The sequence below is a fragment of the Gavialis gangeticus genome, unplaced genomic scaffold (assembly GCF_001723915.1).
Source record: "Gavialis gangeticus isolate Ggan-Ray unplaced genomic scaffold, GavGan_comp1, whole genome shotgun sequence".
NCBI classification, from domain to species: Eukaryota; Metazoa; Chordata; order Crocodylia; family Gavialidae; genus Gavialis; species Gavialis gangeticus.
The window spans coordinates 89,932,548-89,933,947 of NW_017729032.1; the positions used below are offsets into that span (position 1 = coordinate 89,932,548).

Genomic DNA, 1,400 nt, shown 5'->3' on the forward strand with positions numbered 1-1,400 from the left:
TATATATATATATATATATATATATATATATATATATATATATATATATATATATATATATATATATATATATATATATATATATATATATATATATATATATATATATATATATATATATATATAGGGTGTATCTATTTTTTTTAATCTTCATCCTGTTTCTCTTACTTCTGGCTCTTTTCTTCTTTTCTTGTCATGATTGATTTCCCTTCCATTAATTCAGTGCTATAATTTTTTCAACCTAATTTTTATAAGGGTTTCCCCCCACCCTGTCTGCCACTTCTTTTTTCTCTCTGTCTTTCACCACCCCCTTTTTTAACACAATTCACAAACCTATTCAATGATGGAGCCAATGAAAATGGCCTAACTGGGGGCAGAGGGAGTAAGAATAGAATCATATAATCATAGAGAAGTAAGAATGAAAGGAAGCACCAGAGGTTATCTAGTGCAACCCTCAGCTTGAGGCAGGATCATCCTTATTCAAATCACCCTATACAAATCCATAATCTAATCTCTTAGGAAAACTGAAGTCATCTTTGACACAACACAAGACATAACACCCTAACCTGTCCCAGATAAAGCAGGGGGACCATGTTGACCAAAGCTTTGCATCTATAGAAGGTTATTAATATATGCTCAAGAGATCCCAGGAAGAGGGATGTGTTCCCTCTGCTGCAGAGCAAGGCAAAACCCCCACAATCTGTACCTGTCTGATGATGAGGTAAAATTCCTTCCTGACTCCAGATATGGCAATTGGTCTGACCCTGATTGGAGGAGGAAAACCCTCTAGCCAGAAATCTCTGGCTTTGAGTCCCAGCAGGAACACTGGCACACTTCAGTTACAATCCCTTGCCTTGGCTGCAGCCAACAACCAATACCTCTGAGGAAGACTTAAAAATAATGAAATCATGGCAAATGTAGCAAAAACGGGGTGGGGGGATAGTGGCAACTGCCCTTGGCACTGACTTAGGTGAGGCATGGGAAAAGTGGATGCTGTGTTTGCGTTTGGAAAAGAAATCAGAAATCATTGCTTCTACTTTGCCCTGAGCAACCAGCCACATCTCTACACTGCTGATAATGGACGCTTAACATTAGAGCATGTTATAAACAACGCAAAATGAATCATCCTCTTGGTCTTGGTCTTGACCAACTCAGCCAATTCCCTGAGGGAGTCTGCAAGAGTACAAACTACCTAGCAGAAGTCAAATATCTGATTGTTTCATAGTTTCATAGTTAGTAAGGTCGGAAAGGACCTGAGAAGAGAATCAAGTCCGACCCCCTGCCATGGCAGGAAAGAGTACTGGGGTCAAATGACCCCAGCAAGGTGGTTGTCTAGCCTTGTCTTAAAGACACCCTGAGTAGGAGCCAGCACCACTTCACTTAGAAGTTCGTTCCAGGTC

The 1,400-nt window shown here is 39.6% G+C and overlaps 1 long non-coding RNA gene across 1 annotated transcript in view; it reads left to right on the plus strand.

Annotated features, from left to right (window-relative positions):
* The window catches only part of LOC109302519, an 18,081-nt gene extending 17,580 nt beyond the window's left edge, over nt 1-501 (plus strand). The window contains exon 3 of the long non-coding RNA XR_002098821.1: nt 430-501. This is a non-coding gene — a long non-coding RNA (uncharacterized LOC109302519). The remainder of the gene's footprint in view (nt 1-429) is intronic.
* Nucleotides 502-1,400: the final 899 nt, after the last annotated feature.